The sequence below is a fragment of the Triticum aestivum genome, chromosome 5B, assembly GCF_018294505.1.
Source record: "Triticum aestivum cultivar Chinese Spring chromosome 5B, IWGSC CS RefSeq v2.1, whole genome shotgun sequence".
Lineage (NCBI taxonomy): Eukaryota > Viridiplantae > Streptophyta > Magnoliopsida > Poales > Poaceae > Triticum > Triticum aestivum.
In genome coordinates, this window is record NC_057807.1 from 322,425,618 (window position 1) to 322,449,746 (window position 24,129).

The following is a 24,129-nucleotide window of genomic DNA, read 5'->3' on the forward strand; positions in this document are numbered from 1 at the left end:
ACTCTTGCCCAACACCTTCCAGGTTCAGTAGCCTGTATAATCATTTGCCGAGTAAGCACTTTTCATTTATTTTGAGGTTTTCAATGCCCAACCCACCTTGATCCTTAGGCCTACACAAAATGTCTCATTTAGCAAGTCTATACTTCCTCCTTCCCTCCTCGTATTGCCAAGAAAAACCTACACTGATAAAAGTATAGCCTTTTCAGCACCCCCTTTAGGTATCTAAAAAAAAGGACACCATGAACATCAGTAGACTAGTAAGGACAACGTTGTTGATGGTAAGTCGTCCTCTAGATGACAAAAGCTCACCCTTCCAACTGTAGAGCATCTTTTTGAATCAATCTTCAATAATTTTTCTTTCCTTGTTAGTGAGCTTACGATGATGAATGGGAATCCCTAGGTTCATAAACAGAAAGGATCCAACCTCACAGCCAAAAAGTTGCCTATATTGACTCTCGACTCTTTGGCCTTACAAAAATAGGTGGCGCACCTTTGGGTGTGGCCGCGCCACCTGGTCGTGCGACGGCCTGGTGGTCCCCATCCGGTACTTCTTTGCTCCAGTATTTTTTATTTATTCCAAAATAAATTCATCCAATTTTGAGCACTTTTATTTCTGCACAAAAACAACATCCTGGCAGCTTTGCTGAAAACAACGTCAATCCGGATTAATTTCATTCAAATCATGCAGATTAGAGGCCAAAACAATAGCAAAAGTGTTTGGCAAAAAAATAGATACATTGGAGACGTATCAAAGTGTGTGTGCTTTTTCTTCGTTGTTGGGATATGGTGGGGGTTTTCAAGTCCTCCACTAATTGCTCAAACTTTTCTACCTCCTTCACATTTTCATCTTCCATCACCCGATCACGCACATCATCCAACATCTCACTCATAGTCTCATTGCCTTCCATTTCCTCATCCATATCTTCTGATTTTGATTCATCTTCCTCTTCATCCGTTACATGTTCATCGTCAACATGTCTTGCATCGTCAACATGATCTATGGCACCATTATCTTTGGTATATTCACCACCCGCATTCTCACAATGCGATGTCCAGCTTGTATAACCATCACTAAAATGCATCTTCACCAAATGATACTGCAATTAATCTTTCATTTCCACTATTATTGTGTTATCACATCTACAACATGGAAACACATCTTTCATCTACCATTGGCCTCCATATGTTGAAACATTCCAAATTTTTAATAAAATGCATTTTCTCCTATTCTCATACTTCCATCTTTGAACCATCTATGGCAAAGATATAATTAACACTTCCATAGGCGCAATGATTGTTACATGAAAAAAAATAACAACACCGAAATAATCGACAATTTGTGTGTTTATGAGAGGCTTCAGAGATGCCTTCCATACTAAGGAGGTTTCCCGCCAAACTAATAAGCCACAACAATCTAGACAAGCAGCTCACCTCCTCCATGGGAAAAATGGCACGCAAAGGAATACACACTACAGTTCTAGAGCACATACATAGAAGCAACTCATCACTAACTGGTTCACGAAAGACACGACAAAGATAAAACTGACACCATTTCGTGGGGTAGTCATCACAAACGGACTTCAAAATGGACAGTATGTGATAGAATGTATAACACTGACCGGTCCATGTAAGTAACCCGTAGTGATTACTTGCGGTCACTGATGACCATAACGTGACTGGCACCTAGGCTTATCACTTAGCACTCTATATTTGGCCGGTCAGTGATAAGTCTCCGGTTGGTCCTTTAAAGCCTTATTACCGAGTGCCATCAGTGACCCGTCAGTGATAAGATTCATCTCTGGCCAGTGGCTCTAGGCCGAGCGGTGAGGAGGCATCAGTGCTATTCGCTTATGTATTAGTACATCATCAATTCATCATGGGAGCAACAGAGATCGATGTTGATGAAGACGACGATGATTTTCCCCTTCGACAAAGTATCGAAACAACGCTAAATAAGTGATTGCCTCATATCACGAATTGAAACGGCTGAAAAGCACACTATAAATATGAGAGAGAGAGGTTCAAGTTATTTACAAGTCGGAGACATTGGAAGGGCACCAGGGGAGCCAGGATGGGCGTAGGCCTCCTGGGGCGTCTTAATTTTCGGTACAATATCATACAGAAACCAAGATTTGGTGAAAACCAGCAAAATCCACACGAAAAAGATGTTTTAAAGTTTCAAAACTATTTCAAAAAGTATGAGATGTTAAGAGAGTGATGCTATTGATATGCAAAATTTTAAGTTCAAACACATTATTATGGGATGCGAGCTATGAAAATAAATAAACTAGCATTGAATAGTGTCGAGAAGTAACGTCACTATTCAATGTTGAATTTGTTTTTTTTTTCATAGCCCACATTACTTAATGTGTTTCAACTTGAAATTTTGCGTGGCAATAAAACATCACCCTCTTAACATCTCATATCTTTTTAGTTTTTTTTTCAAAAATATTAAATGTGGTTTCGATGAAGTTTTTTTTAATGTTGGTTTCCGTATGATATTCTCCCTTAATTTTCTAGCGTCTGGCCCTCCTTTGCCCTGGGTCTTGACCTCCAGGTGTGTCTTTATGTAAAAAAAATCCTTATATTTTTCAGTAAGTCCAAAAATTCTTTTCTTAAAAACACAAATATCAAAAATAGGAACTAGCTCTTGGCACTTTATTAACATGTTAGTCTAAATAAACTTCAATCCTTTTATAGATAATAATAATAAGACATGAATATAATAAAAATATATAGATATGTTTATGACGTATCATGACATTGCCTCGCATGATGCGTGGTCCCATTGCCCCTCTCCCCTCTCTTAAGAGCATCTATAGTCGGGCCTCTCAAACCCTCATATGACCGGGTGGACGGCTTGGTAAGTGTCCGGTAAATAGAAACCAACCCAGACGGGCGCCTCAAACCGGCCTCAAACGCCCGGACTGGCCGATACCCTCATATCCAGTCCAAATATGAGACATGCATGGGGAGGCCCGGGCGTAACCCCACATATAATCGTTCCCATCCGCTCCTCGTACCAAACCCTAGCCATTCCGCTCCCCTCTACTCCCCTCCGCCCCCAAGCTCCTGTCCGGCGATCTCCGACCTTCTCCGGCATGATGGGCAACGATTCAAGTCCTATCCCTCCAGATTCGTCGACCCCAAGCTCATCGCACGCGGTCCCGAGGAGGAGATTTCCACTTGGCTTGCGCTTCTTCGCCCCCATGAGGAGACCGCCCAAAGGCAGCGGTCGGACTCCTTCCATCGGGAATTCATTTGCGTCCGCCCAAATGGCGCATGGATCTGCCGCGAGATGTGGCATCGCTGCCTCACCGGAGGCGGTGCAGTCCGTCTGGCTCTGAATGCGGCGGCAGATGCGCAACCCTTCCATTGGCGCGCCGAGGCGGAGGTGAACACACCATGGGCGTCGTCCGACGCAAACATGGAGCGTTGTGCCCACCGTGCGAGGCAGCGGACGTGGGGGGCGACGGCAACCCTCGCGGCAGTGGACGTTGGCGAAGCGGAGTCGCATTCTCTGGCTCCCCGTATGGTGCACCATCGGGCGCCACGACCACGCCGTGGTGGATGTCGCCGGCTCGTCCCAGGTTGGATCCATCATTGATCTGACGTCCACCGGCATCGTCAGGGTTTCAGGCTCCGACGACGGCGGCGCCTTGAGTCCCATGAGTTGGCTCGTGTCCCATGTCCTACTCTGCCTCGCCGACGACCAGACCAACACCGGGGAGTCTAGGCGGACATGAACATGACGGAGCCGGACGGGTTCGGCTTAAGATTAGGTTTACATTGCAAGTAATAGTATGAATTTGAGAGCGTCCGCGGACGTTTGGGTTGGATTTGCTAAAGTCTGGCTGTAGATGCTCTGACCAATTTGGCTACGGACTTGTTGCTACATCTGATGATATACCGGTGGCGTCCTTTACTGCGTTGTCTGCTGGCATGCAAAACTCTGATAGAGCTGTCTCACATAGCGCGCCAATCCTATATCCCGGAAAGGGGCAATCGACATGGACTTTTTCAAATGTTGTGCCTGAAACCGAGGTAAACGCCAAGTTGGTTGACCTTGCTAGCCGTACTTGACTGTCAAAGATTAATTTCTTTGCCAGATGATACTTTCCTTCCCTTATAAATATCTCCCAAGTTTCCAACTTCCTAACATATCCAAACACAACTCGCAACAACACAAGATCGTCCACAGGTGCATAGCCTGTACTAGATATCTTAGCTAGCTTCAAATCACCATGTCTATGTCTCTCCTGCCGCATGCCACGGTGTTCCTGTTCATCTTCCTAGTGGCCTCACCGTCTCAGGTTCATGCTCGGGTTGCTCCGGATGATCGGCACGCGCATGGCGGCCAAGGTTCCAGTAACACCGACATCGCCACAGGCGATGCTCCGGTGACGCTGACGCCAGCTTATGCACCAGGGAACGACGGCGCTGGTCGTGGCCGGACGCTTTGGTCGACGCCGAGCGATGGTGTTGGCCATTAGCTACATGCTCGTCCTCACTCTGCTTTCGTTGCCGTTGCTTCTTATAAAACTTGACATACATTCACGTGGAAGATTGGAAGTGTAGAACTAGTAGTAGTAGTAAAATCTCGAGAGAAATTGTATTCTTTTCCTGATAAATTGACGGCGTTCTGGTCTGCACGTTCCTGTAATTTGGTCGAAATATGTGATTTCCCATATTCTTCTTATTTCCTCCATCCCTGTTTTTCAACAGTAAGTCACATATTTATTCATTATTTATCATAGACAGATGTACCAGATTATTTGTAAGTACTCCCTTCATTCGGAATTACTTGTCACAAAAATGGATAAAAATGGATGTATCTACAACTAAAATACATCTAGATATATTTATTTCTTGGACGAGTAATTTCGAACGGAGGGAGTAGTATATCGTTCCTCTATATCACTACATATAGTTTATTAAAAAATATGGGCATCTAAAAAAATTTATATGTTTGTGAGCATATGCGTTGTACTGTATTCAAAGAAAATGTTTATGAAAATTTTAGACAGCTGATAATAATAATGAGAAAAAAAGAACTATCACTGCTTAACGTACACAATGACTGCAGACTCTTTGGCCCAGCTGATTCAATTAAATTTAAACTAAATCAGAAAAACCACGTGCCCTGCCGGTTCTCTTCGTGGCAGGGTCAGACACGAACCCTCTTTACTGTGTAGGGGACGATGGCCGAGCTACTCCGGCAACCGGCCGTCATGACAAAAGTTCGCACGGAGTTGAAACAACCTCTCGGTTAGACGCAGGACCCGGACGAGTGAGGCAACGGCAAGCTGCTCTACGTTCGCGCTGTGCTGATCCGAGACCATGCGGGATGCGGTCTCACCCACCAAGCCCGTTTCTAAGGCCAACTCTAATTGATCCCCCATCCAGCTGCAAAAAAGGATAAATTCGGTCATCCTCCTCTAGGCCATAGCTAACTAATCCCCTAAACCGAATAGAGGAAGATAATTTATACCCCCAATGATCGAAACCCCCCTCCAATCTCTCTAAATATCCTCACCACGTGCGCGGCTGAGTAAAAGTGGCGCCCCCTCTCTCCCGCCCTCGCGCCGACTCCATTCCGGCAGTAGGGGCCACCCATGACCGGTCCTCCCGCCGAGATGTACAGTCTGGACCCTTCCGCCACCTCGCCGGCCACCGTTGCCAGAAACGTCCCTCGCGCTGCCGCCTGTGCCGAAGAAAAGCTTGGGGATAAAAAAGTCCATTGGGTTCAAGCTTCGGCTCCAATCGCTGCAAAGGCCGCCGGGGTGACGACCGCCTCTCCAGCAACAGCCCGCCGCCCCCGCCGGAGCCAAAAGAGCTAGAAAACCGACGGCGACAGCATCGGCCCTCACCGAGGAGGCCACAAAGAAGAAGAATAAGAAGGCCACAATGGCGCAACGTCCATGACCCTCACCGAGGTGGCCGATTAAGATAAAATTGTGGAGGTGATGGAAGCAAGCATGCAGTTGTCAAGGTCACTGATGCAGGGCCGGCCCTGAGGAGGGGCAGGGGGGGCGACCGCCCCGGGCCCCCGAAGTCTAGGGGCCCCCTCCCGGGCATGCATGTTGCCCATGGGCTAGTCAGGTACGTATGTGTATCTGTGCAGGTAAATCCATCCCACGAGAGAAACTGCCTCCTTCTTCTGTTTTGTTTGCGATCCAAGAGGGGGCCCTCAACGAGATGTGGAGCCTGGCCCAGCGCATGGCCGACGGCCTGACCATCGGTAACATACAGCGCATAACCCACGTATCGTTTTTTTTCAGCCAAACGATCATGTCAATCTCCAGTCCCCCAATCGCGGGAGGACCATCTCTACCGATGCCGCCGCCGCCGCAGCGGCCACGATGGAGGATAAATCTGCAGGCTCGTCTTCACACCCTGGTAGTTAGGGAGGCTCATCTTCACATCCTGGTAGGTAGGGATCGCTTTGCTCTTTTTTGGATTGAATCCCGTCAGTTCGTATTGATTTTGAGATTTCTGCCCTTTCTTGCTCTACGAAATTTCTCCCATATTGCTTATGAAATCCAAGGCATCCAAGGCATTCAGATGGTCCCTCCCATATAGAAGATTTCAATTTGGATTTTTGGATCAGGAATTCAGGATCGAAGTGGACACAAAATGGTGCTTTTGTATCTGCATAATACAATGAATCTTCTGTTCATTTCTCATATTGCTTATGAAATTTAACCCATTATCCGTATTAATTCTAGGGCTTTGAAGATGATTTTTGTGCTTCATAAGATACCAAAGAAGTCTTATAAAAAGAACATGTATAAGGAGGCAGTGGATGTTTTGATAATGGCCCAGGTATGCTTCCTTTATGTGATTGTTTTTGTCCTACTGTCAGAAGCATGTGCATCTTATAAATAGATATACATTGACAAAAACAATGTGAGGTCAGTAAATGTCCCAAGATTGATTCGGTTTGGCAAATTTACACATTGAAAAAAAATTATTGAATAAGATTGATATTCATATCATCAATGTAACCTTTACATCAGCAAAGTTAAAAAAAAAATAAGGTAATATATAAGGGCCCCGATTCTTGTTTCGCCCCGGGCCCCTGAAATCTCAGGACCGGCCCTGCACTGATGTAGAGTGGAACCCTAGGGGCCGATCTTTCACGAAATGGAGGGGATCCTACTAAGAACGCAAAGAACACGAGGGGAAAACACTCAAATCAACGAGAAACAATCACACATGTGCTAGATCCATGAACACAAAGAGAGATACACGATCCAAATCCAACAAAGGACGATACAAGAGGTAACTAGTTCATCTCCATGAGGAGGCCTTGAATCCACGAAGGATCTTCCCGTGAGGGGTCTTGAATCCAAGCGTGGATTTTCTCCGTGGAGGTCGCGGTCTCTCGATGGAGTAGAACCACATGGATGAGCAAAGCTCTATCTCTAAAATGAGCTAAACCTATGGTAACCCTCAAATGGTGGAGGTGGAGGAGTATATATAATCTAGAGCCACAAAGGGGTAAGTGAGGGGCAAAGGGATACATGGGCCTCGGCCCGATACACTATGCGCAGAAGGCGTCGGACGTCCAACGCGTGTCGGTCGTCCGGTCGCTTGCGGGCGTCCAGTCGTCCGGTCGCTTGCGGGCGTCCAGTCGTCCGGAGGAGGCCAGACTTCCGACGTTTTGGCTTTGGTCGAGGAACACTGGATATCCGGACGTTGTCGGTCGTTCGGTGGCTGATGAGTGTCGGACGTCCGGGCGCTGTAGGGTGCCTCGACTGTAGTCGTTCGGGCTGGTGCAATCTCCAGGCCTCGGTCGTCCGGAAGTCGTCGGATGTCCGAGAGCTGTGGGCATTTCATCGAGCATCAAATGCCCAACTCCGGTATATAGTAATGTGGCCTTACCTGATCCTTTTTACATGCACTGGCACAACATAAAATCTCTAATTGGCTAGAACCTCATCTGAGACTACCTATTCATGTGCATGATTACGGATCATCCACACAAGGATACCATTATCATGCCATACTGCGACCAGTAAGCCATTAACATCCACTTCTTTATTATGAAACATATACATGGCCTTGTGGTTTGATCTCATCCACGTTAATTTTTTCAATTTTTCGAGTAACGACCGACACTGGATCGTAATTGCAGTATTGCCTATGCAGGGCTTGGCTTATTTCTTCGATTCAAAGAGAGACCCTCAAAAGCATTGGACCAAATTGAAGGAGGTTCTAAATGATGCTCTACACAAGTGTAAGAACTACAAAAAAACAATAACACAACATCCAGAATTCAAATTCATCACCAGCACTTGTTGCTACAAAGAACCAAATGTCAAAAGCTCCCAAAGGTCTGGCTACTGTTCAGAAAGACAAGTTTTGTGAAATCATAGCTAGATCATCAAGTGGTCCGAGGAGAAGGAGAGGGACATGAACATAGGAGAATTATTAAGAGAGCGTGACTCCAAAAAGTGTTGGCCAAAATCATCAATGGGGAGGTTGTAAATGAGGATGAGAAGTTCCACGGCAAGCTAGAGCTAGAAGAAGAACGACTTAACCAAGTCCAAAACATATTGCAGTCGTCGATTGCCCCCGACCACCCAAGTCGGTAGATATGTTTCCTAAAAACACGTTAATTATGTGTTGACATGTTTGTATGTTTCTTCACTAATACTCATAATTATTGTATTGACATTATAATGTGTTGTAAGCATGTGGATGATTGTTTGAATGCTGAGAGAACATTCTATATATGTAATGCAATGTGATGATAACGTACAAAATGTTACAACCGCAACATTAGAATGCCGCCACGGCAGCAAAAAAAACGGTGTCGTGGCAACAATTCTTCTGTAGGCCTAGATCACTACCAGCAATGGGCGCCAAAAGTGGTTGCCATTGCTTCAACAATTCCTATCTACAGTTGTTGTGACGGGCACTAACCTATGTCCGCAACTAAAATAGACCAACAAGTGGCGGGTGCTTTGCCCGCCACTGATGACATGTTATCAATGGTGGGCACCACTATGAGGCACGCCCATCACTGATGGACTTTTGGCGCCCTTCGCTGCTGGCATTCTTGCTGTAGTGACTGCCTTGTCGATGGTATTCATCCTCATGGGATGAATATTGTGAAGAATACCTTTGAACCATAAGGCAGAAAACCTATTTGTCCAAATGCAATAATGTTCCATGAAAGATGTGGAGAAGCCATTTTGAGACTTTGACCGCATCACAAAAGGGGTTGTCTTCGCTTCTGCTGCGTACTGCGTGGTGCTTGTCGAAGCACCACAATGGGGATGTCTTCAGTAATTCTGGAGGATGGGCGAATATGGGCTCAAGGCGGTGCCAAAGGACTAGATAGATTTCTTCATGAGATGTTGCCCTAGCCTTGCTTGAGGAATGAGCACCCTTCGATTGTTCTACGCGATGCTTGGCACCACACCGTCTCTTCTACGTGGCCTTGCGAGTTGTAATCCTGTGACTATTTCTCTAACTTATAAATATCAATGAAAAATATATACAATTTTGTGTATTCGCGCACATAAACCCAAGCGTCTAAGTCACACGTACGAGACAAAATCATGTACAATTGACCCGTGAATAGAAAAACGTACCGTTCATGCAAATCTGGGTCCGGGAACCAGTTCCACCTTCTCACCGTTGAAAGCAAGTGAGTGTTATATTGTCCGCGTGTTCGCTCGTGCCTTCAATAATTCTTTATTTTTCATCTAATAATATATAATTCGGTTAGCTTTAATTTTCTTATCTTAGATTCGATCTCTCATTAGCCAGCTACTATTAGTACATTACAAGCACTACACTAGCCAGTGAGCAGAATTATTAGCGATCCTCCTCTCTTGTCGAATATAAAAGAAAGCAATCTCTAAGCATGCCATCTCCATGATGGTGTTTTTTTTGAAATGTTCATCGGAGGGGGGAGGCTCCCCACCTTAATATATATTTAAAAAACGGTTGTGTTATCAGGGCCGGCCCTGGGGAGGGGCAGGGGGGCGACCGCCCCGGGCCCCCGAAGTCTAGGGGCCCCCTCCCGGGCATGCATGTTGCCCATGGGCTAGTCAGGTACGTATGTGTATCTGTGCAGGTAAATCCATCCCACGAGAGAAACTGCCTCCTTCTTCTGTTTTGTTTGCGATCCAAGAGGGGGCCCTCAACGAGATGTGGAGCCTGGCCCAGCGCATGGCCGACGGCCTGACCATCGGTAACATACAGCGCATAACCCACGTATCGTTTTTTTTCCAGCCAAACGATCACGTCAATCTCCAGTCCCCCAATCGCGGGAGGACCATCTCTACCGATGCCGCCGCCGCCGCCGCGGCCACGATGGAGGATAAATCTGCAGGCTCGTCTTCACACCCTGGTAGTTAGGGAGGCTCATCTTCACATCCTGGTAGGTAGGGATCGCTTTGCTCTTTTTTGGATTGAATCCCGTCAGTTCGTATTGATTTTGAGATTTCTGCCCTTTCTTGCTCTACGAAATTTCTCCCATATTGCTTATGAAATCCAAGGCATCCAAGGCATTCAGATGGTCCCTCCCATATAGAAGATTTCAATTTGGATTTTTGGATCAGGAATTCAGGATCGAAGTGGACACAAAATGATGCTTTTGTATCTGCATAATACAATGAATCTTCTGTTCATTTCTCATATTGCTTATGAAATTTAACCCATTATCCGTATTAATTCTAGGGCTTTGAAGATGATTTTTGTGCTTCATAAGATACCAAAGAAGTCTTATAAAAAGAACATGTATAAGGAGGCAGTGGATGTTTTGATAATGGCCCAGGTATGCTTCCTTTATGTGATTGTTTTTGTCCTACTGTCAGAAGCATGTGCATCTTATAAATAGATATACATTGACAAAAACAATGTGAGGTCAGTAAATGTCCCAAGATTGATTCGGTTTGGCAAATTTACACATTGAAAAAAAATTATTGAATAAGATTGATATTCATATCATCAATGTAACCTTTACATCAGCAAAGTTAAAAAAAAAATAAGGTAATATATAAGGGCCCCGATTCTTGTTTCGCCCCGGGCCCCTGAAATCTCAGGACCGGCCCTGCACTGATGTAGAGTGGAACCCTAGGGGCCGATCTTTCACGAAATGGAGGGGATCCTACTAAGAACGCAAAGAACACGAGGGGAAAACACTCAAATCAACGAGAAACAATCACACATGTGCTAGATCCATGAACACAAAGAGAGATACACGATCCAAATCCAACAAAGGACGATACAAGAGGTAACTAGTTCATCTCCGTGAGGAGGCCTTGAATCCACGAAGGATCTTCCCGTGAGGGGTCTTGAATCCAAGCGTGGATTTTCTCCGTGGAGGTCGCGGTCTCTCGATGGAGTAGAACCACATGGATGAGCAAAGCTCTATCTCTAAAATGAGCTAAACCTATGGTAACCCTCAAATGGTGGAGGTGGAGGAGTATATATAATCTAGAGCCACAAAGGGGTAAGTGAGGGGCAAAGGGATACATGGGCCTCGGCCCGATACACTATGCGCAGAAGGCGTCGGACGTCCAACGCGTGTCGGTCGTCCGGTCGCTTGCGGGCGTCCAGTCGTCCGGTCGCTTGCGGGCGTCCAGTCGTCCGGAGGAGGCCAGACTTCCGACGTTTTGGCTTTGGTCGAGGAACACTGGATATCCGGACGTTGTCGGTCGTTCGGTGGCTGATGAGTGTCGGACGTCCGGGCGCTGTAGGGTGCCTCGACTGTAGTCGTTCGGGCTGGTGCAATCTCCAGGCCTCGGTCGTCCGGAAGTCGTCGGATGTCCGAGAGCTGTGGGCATTTCATCGAGCATCAAATGCCCAACTCCGGTATATAGTAATGTGGCCTTACCTGATCCTTTTTACATGCACTGGCACAACATAAAATCTCTAATTGGCTAGAACCTCATCTGAGACTACCTATTCATGTGCATGATTACGGATCATCCACACAAGGATACCATTATCATGCCATACTGCGACCAGTAAGCCATTAACATCCACTTCTTTATTATGAAACATATACATGGCCTTGTGGTTTGATCTCATCCACGTTAATTTTTTCAATTTTTCGAGTAACGACCGACACTGGATCGTAATTGCAGTATTGCCTATGCAGGGCTTGGCTTATTTCTTCGATTCAAAGAGAGACCCTCAAAAGCATTGGACCAAATTGAAGGAGGTTCTAAATGATGCTCTACACAAGTGTAAGAACTACAAAAAAACAATAACACAACATCCAGAATTCAAATTCATCACCAGCACTTGTTGCTACAAAGAACCAAATGTCAAAAGCTCCCAAAGGTCTGGCTACTGTTCAGAAAGACAAGTTTTGTGAAATCATAGCTAGATCATCAAGTGGTCCGAGGAGAAGGAGAGGGACATGAACATAGGAGAATTATTAAGAGAGCGTGACTCCAAAAAGTGTTGGCCAAAATCATCAATGGGGAGGTTGTAAATGAGGATGAGAAGTTCCACGGCAAGCTAGAGCTAGAAGAAGAACGACTTAACCAAGTCCAAAACATATTGCAGTCGTCGATTGCCCCCGACCACCCAAGTCGGTAGATATGTTTCCTAAAAACACGTTAATTATGTGTTGACATGTTTGTATGTTTCTTCACTAATACTCATAATTATTGTATTGACATTATAATGTGTTGTAAGCATGTGGATGATTGTTTGAATGCTGAGAGAACATTCTATATATGTAATGCAATGTGATGATAACGTACAAAATGTTACAACCGCAACATTAGAATGCCGCCACGGCAGCAAAAAAAACGGTGTCGTGGCAACAATTCTTCTGTAGGCCTAGATCACTACCAGCAATGGGCGCCAAAAGTGGTTGCCATTGCTTCAACAATTCCTATCTACAGTTGTTGTGACGGGCACTAACCTATGTCCGCAACTAAAATAGACCAACAAGTGGCGGGTGCTTTGCCCGCCACTGATGACATGTTATCAATGGTGGGCACCACTATGAGGCACGCCCATCACTGATGGACTTTTGGCGCCCTTCGCTGCTGGCATTCTTGCTGTAGTGACTGCCTTGTCGATGGTATTCATCCTCATGGGATGAATATTGTGAAGAATACCTTTGAACCATAAGGCAGAAAACCTATTTGTCCAAATGCAATAATGTTCCATGAAAGATGTGGAGAAGCCATTTTGAGACTTTGACCGCATCACAAAAGGGGTTGTCTTCGCTTCTGCTGCGTACTGCGTGGTGCTTGTCGAAGCACCACAATGGGGATGTCTTCAGTAATTCTGGAGGATGGGCGAATATGGGCTCAAGGCGGTGCCAAAGGACTAGATAGATTTCTTCATGAGATGTTGCCCTAGCCTTGCTTGAGGAATGAGCACCCTTCGATTGTTCTACGCGATGCTTGGCACCACACCGTCTCTTCTACGTGGCCTTGCGAGTTGTAATCCTGTGACTATTTCTCTAACTTATAAATATCAATGAAAAATATATACAATTTTGTGTATTCGCGCACATAAACCCAAGCGTCTAAGTCACACGTACGAGACAAAATCATGTACAATTGACCCGTGAATAGAAAAACGTACCGTTCATGCAAATCTGGGTCCGGGAACCAGTTCCACCTTCTCACCGTTGAAAGCAAGTGAGTGTTATATTGTCCGCGTGTTCGCTCGTGCCTTCAATAATTCTTTATTTTTCATCTAATAATATATAATTCGGTTAGCTTTAATTTTCTTATCTTAGATTCGATCTCTCATTAGCCAGCTACTATTAGTACATTACAAGCACTACACTAGCCAGTGAGCAGAATTATTAGCGATCCTCCTCTCTTGTCGAATATAAAAGAAAGCAATCTCTAAGCATGCCATCTCCATGATGGTGTTTTTTTTGAAATGTTCATCGGAGGGGGAGGCTCCCCACCTTAATATATATTTAAAAAACGGTTGTGTTATCAGGGCCGGCCCTGGGGAGGGGCAGGGGGGGCGACCGCCCCGGGCCCCCGAAGTCTAGGGGCCCCCTCCCGGGCATGCATGTTGCCCATGGGCTAGTCAGGTACGTATGTGTATCTGTGCAGGTAAATCCATCCCACGAGAGAAACTGCCTCCTTCTTCTGTTTTGTTTGCGATCCAAGAGGGGGCCCTCAACGAGATGTGGAGCCTGGCCCAGCGCATGGCCGACGGCCTGACCATCGGTAACATACAGCGCATAACCCACGTATCGTTTTTTTTCCAGCCAAACGATCACGTCAATCTCCAGTCCCCCAATCGCGGGAGGACCATCTCTACCGATGCCGCCGCCGCCGCCGCGGCCACGATGGAGGATAAATCTGCAGGCTCGTCTTCACACCCTGGTAGTTAGGGAGGCTCATCTTCACATCCTGGTAGGTAGGGATCGCTTTGCTCTTTTTTGGATTGAATCCCGTCAGTTCGTATTGATTTTGAGATTTCTGCCCTTTCTTGCTCTACGAAATTTCTCCCATATTGCTTATGAAATCCAAGGCATCCAAGGCATTCAGATGGTCCCTCCCATATAGAAGATTTCAATTTGGATTTTTGGATCAGGAATTCAGGATCGAAGTGGACACAAAATGATGCTTTTGTATCTGCATAATACAATGAATCTTCTGTTCATTTCTCATATTGCTTATGAAATTTAACCCATTATCCGTATTAATTCTAGGGCTTTGAAGATGATTTTTGTGCTTCATAAGATACCAAAGAAGTCTTATAAAAAGAACATGTATAAGGAGGCAGTGGATGTTTTGATAATGGCCCAGGTATGCTTCCTTTATGTGATTGTTTTTGTCCTACTGTCAGAAGCATGTGCATCTTATAAATAGATATACATTGACAAAAACAATGTGAGGTCAGTAAATGTCCCAAGATTGGTTCGGTTTGGCAAATTTACACATTGAAAAAAAATTATTGAATAAGATTGATATTCATATCATCAATGTAACCTTTACATCAGCAAAGTTAAAAAAAATAAGGTAATATATAAGGGCCCCGATTCTTGTTTCGCCCCGGGCCCCTGAAATCTCAGGACCGGCCCTGTGTGTTATAGAGATAAGAGCATTGTGAGGATAGGAACTCACGCCACAGACCGGCGTGGCCCTTTAGAATTCGGTTTTAAGTCTATGATACCAAACAAACAAATCATCTAAGATGGCTCTCAAGGATTCTAAAGCAACAACATCTAGTCCTGGGAAAACTTTCTTGCTCCGTGCGTCCCAGATTTTCCAAGAATTAGCAGGAGCATGAAGGGGCAAACATAGAAGGCAGTGAACCCGAAAGAATAGTATTGAAAAGATCACTAATAGGTGTGAATAGAGGACAAATTCCACTGCCCTCCAAATACCGTGAGCGGCTGCAAATGTAAATAGGAGATGTTCATGATCTTCCACCAAGTGAGTACATCTAGGACAAGCCACAGTGTCCAGTATGTTCTTGTGCAGATTCTTCCTTGTGTTTAGGCGATCAAGGAAGAATAGCCAACTGAATATGATAACCTTTTTGGGCACTTTTGAGTCCCATATATCAATAAGCAGGGGATCCAAGAGGGCCGCATATGCCCATTTTGTGGAAAAGTCAATGCCGTTAAGCATGCAATGATCATCTGGAACAACTTTAGCCAGAGGTTACAGCTTTAGCCAACGATCTAACAAGAAAGAGTAGTACAGCCATCTCCAACGGTGCACTAGGAAATCTCTCTCAAACTCTGTAAATGTTTAAAGATGGTTTTAGCTAGGAAGGAGCTATTTTTGCCATTTTCAGTATGAAGTGGCGAGTGGTGTAAGACCCAATCCTTCTAGGGAAGGTTTGTGGAATGTAAGAATTTATAAGCAAATTTCAGTAGTAGACAAAAGTTTTGTGCGCGTAGGTTTTTAACACCTAGATCACCTGCATCTCTAGGGGTACAAAATGTATCCCAAGCAACTAGGCATTTTGCTTCAATGCAAGTGTTGTCGTTAGACCAGAACAAAGTATGACGCCTCTTGTCGATAGCTTCTATAACCTGGACAGGGAGAGAGAAACAAAGCATAAAATAGATAGGAAGGATATCCCGAGAGGATAACTAGTTTGCCTCCGCAAGAGAGAAGGAGCATGCACCGGCCAACTAGGTAGATATCACAACGGTCAATAACCGGTTGGAAGGCCGAGAGTGGAAGTTTGTGAGGTGAGAGAGGTAGACCAAGATAAGTTTGCAGGAATGAGGAGATGTTAGTGGTATGGTCAGCTGCCATAAGCGTTGCATTAGTGGGGTCAACATTTAGAGGGATAAAGGTAGTCTTAGCAAAATTGATCTGGAGTCCAGTGGCCATGACGAAGCTGTCCAAAATAGTCTTGAGGTGTTGTGCGGCCCCAGGCGTTGCTTTTACTATGATAAGTGTGTCATCGGCATACTGAAGGACAGGACAGGGTAGGTGCTGACTTAGAGGATGCAACAACTTACCCTCATAGTTGGCTTTGATGAACATTTGTTGAAGGATATCTGCATCAATAATGAAAAGGTAAGGGGAGAGAGGGTCGCCCTGCCAAAGGCCATTTTTACATTGATTCCACCTCCCTAGGATTCCATTTAGCATAACTGCAGTGGATCCAATGCTGAGGAGAGAGTGAATCCGGTCGCACCAGCAGGGGAGGAACCTATAACTTGCAAGGTATGGAGGAGGGAAGTCCAGCAAACAAAGTTAAAAGTTTTCGGAAGTCGAGTTTGATGATGAGGGAGGGAGCTTTTTTTAGCACAATGGTGGATGATATCGGCAACATAGATAAAATTTTCAGAAATGTTACAACCAGATAGGAAAGCGGTTTGGTCTCTATTGGTTAGAAGTTTGGCGACCCCTTTTATAGGACAATTTTGAAGAGAGATTGGGCGAAAGTTAGTGGGGGAGCGAGCATCATTATGCTTTGGAAGTAGGATGATGAGGGCTCGGTTAAGGCAAGAAACATCACTTTTTGGGCATGAAAGACTAAAAGAGAGGTGCTTTATCTTCCCTTTCAGTATGTGACATCACTTATGATAGAACCCTGGGCCGAAGCCGTCGGGTCTAGGGCTAGCGTTCTTATTCATGGAGAGGAAGGAATTGGAGATTTCGTTGTCTGTGAAGGGGACGTCCAAAGAGCAGAGTTTAGGAACATGGTCTGGGTATATAGCCGTGAGAGCGAAAGACTAGGTTGGCTGAAAGGCCGTACCGAGAAGGGAGGCGTATGATGCCTGCTTGAACTACGTTGGTATTTCCCCAAAGAGGAAGGGATGATGCAGCACATCGACGGTAGGTATTTCCCTCAGTGATGAGACCAATGTTATCGAACTAGCAGGAGAACCAATCAACACAACGTAAACAACCCCTGCACACAAATAACAAATACTTGCAACTCGGCGTGTTAAAGGGGTTGTCAATCCCTTTCGGGTAACGATGCCTCGAATTGGCGAGAAGACGTGATAAAGTTGTGATAGATAGGATAAATAGATCGCAAAATAAATAAAGTGCAAAAATGTATTTTTGTATTTTTGGTTTAATAAATCTGAAAATAAAAGCAAAGGAAAATGGATCGCAAAGGCAAATATGATGAGAAGAGACCCGGGGGCCGTATGTTTCCCTAGTGGCTTCTCTCGAGAAAAATAGTAAACGCCGGGAAAACAATTATTGTTGGGAAATTGATAGAACTTCAAATAGTCATGACGATAAACATGCAATGATCATTATATAGGCATCACGTACAAGATTAGTAGACCGACTCCTGCCTGCATCTACTACTATTACTCCACACATCGACCGCTATCAAGCATGCATCTAGTGTATTAAGTTCATGGAAAAATGGAGTAATGCAATAAGAATGATGACACAATGTAGATAAGATCTTTTTAAGTAGAAATAGACCCCATCTTGTTATCCTTAATAGCAACGATACATACGTGTCGTTTCCCCTTCTGTCACCGGGATCAAGCACCGTAAGATCGAACCCATCACAAAGCACCTCTTCCCATTGCAAGATAAATAGATCAAGTTGGCCAAACAAAACCCAAATATCAGAGAAGAAGTATGAGGCTATAATCAATCATGCATATAAGAGTTCAAAGAAGACTCAAATAACTTTCATGGATAAAAACAAAGATCTGATCATAAACTTAAAGTTCATCGGATCCCAACAAACACATCACAAAAAGACTTACATCATATGGATCTCCAAGAGACCATTGTATTGATAATCAAGAGAGAGAGAGAGATGAAGCCATCTAGCTACTAACTACGGACTCGTAGGTCTACAAAGAACTACTCACGCATCATCGGAGAGGCACCAATGGGCATGATGAACCCCTCCGAGATTGTGTCTAGATTAGATCTGGTGTTTCTGGAACTCGCGGCGACTGGAATTGATTTTCGTCGACTCCCCTATGGTTTCTGGAATATTGGGGTATTTATAGAGCAAAGAGGCGGTGTGGGAGGCCACTGAGGTGGGCACAACCCACCTGGGCGCGCCTGGGCCCCCAGACGCACCCTGGTGGGTTGTGCTCCCCTCGGAGCTCCCCTGAGGTACTTTCTTGGCCCACTAGATGTCTTCTGGTCCAAAAAAATCCACATAAATTTTCGCTGCGTTTGGACTCTGTTTGGTATTGATTTCCTGTGATGTAAAAAACAAGCAGAAAACAATAACTGACACTGGGCACTATGTCAATAGGTTAGTACCAAAAATGATATAAAATAACTATAAAATGATTGTAAAACATCCAAGAATGGTAATATAACAACATGTAACAATTAAAAATAATAGATACGTTGGAGACGTATCAGCGTAGCGGTCAGAGAGAATGTGTAAAAAGCCTTGGAGCTGAGCAAATATTTTTGTGACGCCCCCGATTCAATCATACACTAATCATGCATGCAAATGTGTATGATCAAGATCAGGGACTCACGGGAAGATATCACAACACAACTCTAGACACAAATTAAGGTCATACAACCTTCATATTACAATCCAGGGGTCTTGAGGGCTCGAATACATAAGCTCGAATACAAACAAGTCAGCGGAAGCAACAATATCTTAGTACAAACATAAGTAAACAAGTTTTCCTTAAGAAGTCTAGCACAAACAACAATGTGAATCAAAAAGGCAAGGCCTCCTGCCTGGCAGCCCCCTAACTACTCATGGTCGCCAGCAGCCTCCACATAGTAGTAGGAACCCTCGAGGTAGTAGTAGTCATCGATGGTGGCAACTAGATCTTGGGATTCGTCATCTGATCACCGCAGACGGGTATGGGGAAAATAGGTAGCAAAGAAACCGTGATTACTCACCCAAAGTACTCACAAGACTTACATCAGAACTATGCTAAGTATGCACCAATATCAAAGGAATGGGGCTATATCTTTGGACTAAACTGTAGAATTGCCAGAATAGAGGGAAGGCCTAGCCTATTGAAGACTAGCATCTTCAAGCATCTTGCAGCATGTAGAAGAGTACAAAATAGCATATTATTATTAACAAGCATGTTGTAGTATTAACGCCCAGAGATCCTTTCTCGACACCCTGCAAGAAAGCAATCCCGGAGCCATCATATCCATTTATCATCTCTAGTAACCAGTTCTAGTTGTATAGATCAGGATACAACTCCAAGTCATCACGTTACCATGGACACGACTATTCAAATAGATAAACTTCCTTGTAAGGGTGCACCACATTACCCAACACGCTTGATCACTCTGGCCGGACACACTTTCCTGGGTCATGCCCGGCCTCGGAAGATCAAGACATCATAGCCCTACCTAGGCTCAATAGAGAGGCCAGCATGCCGATCTACATCCTAAGTGCACAGGGGTCTTGGGCCCATCGCTCGTTACACTCCTCCATGTTGCGAGGGTGGCTGAGATCAGTCCCGGCGACCTCCTTATACAAGGTAGGTGCTTACGCGAACCACCCGGGTGCGCGCCGCTCAGTCGCTGACGTGTGGAGAGCTTCAGCTGATACATACGACGTCGAGTGCCCATAACTGTTCCCGTGCGGCAGTTAGTATGTATAGGCCAACGGCCAACTTAGATCAAATACCCAATCTCATTAGTGTCTCAGGAGCACATGATGACGAGCAGAGACTCACGATCATGTGACCCTGTTGCCCCGTCTCATGGACCTACGACAAGGGCCAGGAATGCCCGACCGTGCCACGTAGAATCCCGTGGGTACCCTCCAGGTCAACCTGACTACACATCAACTCGCGGGTACCCTCATGGTCAACCCGACTCGCAAGAGACTGTTGGGAACTTAGGTCCACCTCTATCGGGGTGGTACTGCCTATCCCTCTAGTCCTGCAGTAACAGTAACTCTCGCGAGTACCCCTCGGGGCCGATCCGCCTTTAAAATGGTTCTAGGGGTAAAGCCAAAGTAACCGTGTGTTCAAAACACCAAGTGGGAATCCGAGGAATCACCCTCAATGGATTCCACTTGATGTAATCATCAAGGTGAACTTAGAGGAATCACCCTCGAGGGTTCACCCTTGATGTGTTGCTCGACAAAGTCGTTATCGGAGTGGTGAAGGAGGAATCACCCTCCGTAGACCATGACCGATTACTACACTACAGATATCTCATCAGAAGTGCTATAAGAGGTATCACCCTCGGCACTTGATAGTAGCTCTATAGAGTCATACAAGTAAGGGGGTGTGATGTGATGTGTCGGGCTCTGGACGTCTATCATATTGACCGAGTCATCGATCATGAAGCAGGGACAACAGAGACAGGGTGAGGGGTCATTGGTGGGTCACTAACCCACCTATACTAAGAAGTTTAGGATAAACAGGTAAGGTAAGAATTACAGGTTACAAAATCAGGCTATGCATCAGAATAGGAGCAATCAATTACAGTAGCAAAATCTATTGCAAGCATGAGAGAGAAGGAACTGGGCGATATAGGAACAATCAAGGGGTTTTTGATTGCGTAGAAGCTCTGCAGACATATACAGACCCTCGACGGTGCAATAGTCGATCATTGGTTCAACCGCAGTCTCAGGGTCTATCGAAAAAGAAGTAACGGAGGGGGAACATAATAAATAATAGAGCAATCAAAAGCCTCACAAAGCATAACATGGCAATACTCGGTGCTAGGGGTGACCTAACATAGTGCTACACGTTACAGACAGAACGGGAAAATATCCATGAATATTTTCCCGGCTCTAGGTATTTCTCGGACAAACGAACCGGAGGGTAAGGTTCCATGTTTTCTATGATGGGGGCATGTGGCAGGTACGTGGATGACGTATTTGGATTCGTCATATTTTTCTGATCGATTTACATATATAAATTGTTTTCATCTGAGTTACTGTTTAATTTATATGATTTTTTAATGTTTTAATCATTATTTGAAATTATGGAATATATTTAAAACGAAATATGCACAGTAAATACTTTTGTCACATATTAGTGGGCTAGCCACTGAGGCCGACAATGGGCTAGGGCTGTCTAGTCAGCAACCCAGTCAGCATTGACTAGGTCAACGTTTGACTAGTCAACCTGGCAGGTGGGGACCACCTGTCAGCCACACATTTTTAAATAGGGTTAATTACTGATTAAATTTGCTTTAGTTAGCAGAGGAGCCCACCTGTCAAGGGCTTATTAGAGGGGATTAGTGTAAGTGCATCTAGTGCCACCCCTAGTTGGTTTTGGAGTATTGACGACAAAGTTGGTTGAGGGACTAATGCGTTTGTGAGAATTGCAGGATAACGCAGGTAGTGTCCCTCATTGATTCGGTTTACCTACCGGAGATGACCCCTAAAAATGTATGAAGACATTGAAGACAATGGTGGTGTGTGAAGATATTCACACTGAAGTCTATGACATGAGAAGACATTGAGTGAAGACTATGGAGCACGAAGACTGAGTTGTTTCGTTGTTTCCTTTTCTTCTTTGTTGAGTCACAGGAACCACCGTATTGTTAAGTGGGGTCCAAGTGAACTAAGTCAGAGTGACTGAAGTGATGCTCAACCCAAATCCTATGTCCTCGAGCGAAGACAATGAGAGCAAATCTTATCCAGAGCTGGATGAGTCAGCTTTGCTTGTAGCCCAAGTAAAGTTGCCGTGTCTGTTTGAAATCTAACCGTTGGAACACGTGTCAGTTCCTTAGTGACCCAGGGTCATTTCGGACATATCAGGTCGGGTTGTCTTGTGGCTATAAATAGTCCACCCCCTACACCATAAATTGGTGGCTGCTCAGAGCTAGTTTACGGCTTTTGTGGTTTTGAGAGCAACCCACCTCGAAGCCTTTGAGAGAGAAATCCTTGCGAGGAAAAAGCCCAAACACCCAGAGCCAAAGAGTGTTAGGCATCACTGAAGTCTTTCTGTCTGTGTGACCTGAAGACTTATTACACTTGAGGACTGTGTATCCTCCAGCCGGTTAGGCGTCGCGTTCTGAGCATCCAAGAGTCATTGTGGATTGCCGGTGAACGAAGTCTGTGAAGGTTCGGAAGTCTACCTTGAAGACTTACCAGAGTGATTGGGCGAGGACTGTGTGTCCTTAGCTCCAGGGGAATAAGGTGAAGACGCGGTCTTCTGAGTTGAATCTCAGCCTCCCTAACCAGATGTACAGTTGTCACAGCAACTGGAACTGGTCCAACAAATCATGTGTCTTCAACAAGTGACTGGTTCTATCCCTTCCCTCCTTTACCTGAGTTTGTCTTCGTGAAGTCATTGCTTATCTGTCTTATCTGTTTGACTTGATTGCTTGACTACTACTGTTGATTGGCTTCATACTATCTTCCATCCTGATCCTTACTACCTAGCTGCTATTAGTCTTCGTATGTTAATACTATTGCATACTTGACTATGGCTTGCATGTTGTAGTTTATCTTCCGCTGCATATCAATTAGGTCATTTCTATTGTTTGTCTTCGAAACTTCCACGTTTTGAAGACTTTGATAAAAATCGCCTATTCACCCCCCTCTAGTCGATAACTAGCACTTTCAATTAGGCCTAATCTACAAGGGCCGACCAACTTGGAAGGGGCTCAATCCGGTAGAGGTCATGGCCAGGCATGTGCGCTCACACGGGAGAGCGCTGGCAACCAGAGCCGTGCGAGCGGCGGGCGGAGGAAGGTAGAGGCGGCGGCGGCCATGGGCCACGGTGCATGGGCCGGCTGAGGCTGGGAGCACGGCGCCGGCGCGGCCGGGAGAAGGCAGACGGAGGCGGCAGCGAGTGGCTGAGCGACAGCGAGCGTGGAAATGTCGGTCAGGGGACGTGGAGCAGGTGCGGGTGGCAGGGCGACCGCGGTCAGGGGCACTGGAAGCGGACGGAGCAGGAGGGTAGGTAGCAGTGGCAGTTCCGTTAGGTGAACGCGGGGCGCGCGCAAGGCAAAGCCACTGACCACGATGGGCAAGGGCGGGGTATGGCTGTGTGCGGGCGCGCACGATGCAGGGGGCGGCCGGAGCACGGGTGTCGATGTCAAAATCGGCGGATCCTGGGTAGGGGCTCCCGAACTGTGCGTCTAGGATTGATGGTAACAGTAGGCGGGGGACACGATGTTTACCCAGGTTCGGGCCCTCTCTATGGAGGTAATACCCTACTTCCTGCTTGATTGATCTTGATGAATATGAATATTACAAGAGTTGATCTACCACGAGATTATAATGGCTAAAACCCTAGAAGTCTGGCCTGTATGATTATGATTGCCTCTACGGACTAAGCACTTCGGTTTATATAGACACCGGAAGGGACTAGGGTTGTACAAAGTCGGTTACAGAGAAAGGAATCTTCATATCCGGGTGCCAAGCTTGCCTTCCACGCCAAGGAGAGTCCCATACGGACACACGTGAGAGTCTTCGGTCATGTATCTTCACAGCCCATCAGTCCGGCCCATGTCAACAGGACGGACGTCCGAGGACCCCTTAATCCAGGACTCCCTCAGTAGCCCCTGAACCAGGCTTCAATGACGAGGTGTCCGGCGCGCGAATTGTCTTCGGCATTGCAAGGTGGGTTCCTTCTCCGAATACTCCAAAATAGTCTTTGAACACAAGAATCGTGTCTGGCTCTGCAAAAAAAATTCCACACACAACCGCAGAGAGTATAATATTTCACGAGTCCAATCTGCTGAAAACTTTTTGTAGCGTGACATCACGTCACCGCCCTGCCATTATTTTGAACCGTTTTTAGCCTACCGC